The sequence below is a fragment of the Brachyistius frenatus genome, unplaced genomic scaffold (assembly GCF_029030835.1).
Source record: "Brachyistius frenatus isolate BFR_SWC_R1_liver_20210118 unplaced genomic scaffold, ASM2903083v1 Contig_5, whole genome shotgun sequence".
Classification (NCBI taxonomy): Eukaryota; Metazoa; Chordata; class Actinopteri; family Embiotocidae; genus Brachyistius; species Brachyistius frenatus.
The window spans coordinates 7555421-7555727 of record NW_027210604.1 but is presented as its reverse complement, the minus strand read 5'-3'; positions in this window follow the sequence as shown (position 1 = coordinate 7555727).

Below are 307 nucleotides of genomic sequence, written 5' to 3'. Positions count from 1 at the left end.
CTGGTTTTGTGTTTTGTCTGTGTAGGGACAATCTTACCAACTTTTGGCGAGAGGGCGTAAAAGTAAAATCCTTCTGAGTAAAATCTGTAAAATGTGGTTGGTCTGGACAAGTAGTCGTAGTTGTAAGATGAGTAGATAAACGGCAGCGCTATCTAAGGAAATGCTTCTGCATATCAGCCCTGTGACTGACAATTAAAACGGATAATTAAATATTCAACGGTGTTCTGCTTCTCGGAAATATAAAGCTACAACTGACTTATTCAGCTCTGAAAATGTTGACTTGATTCATTTTGATCTTTCTGGAGGT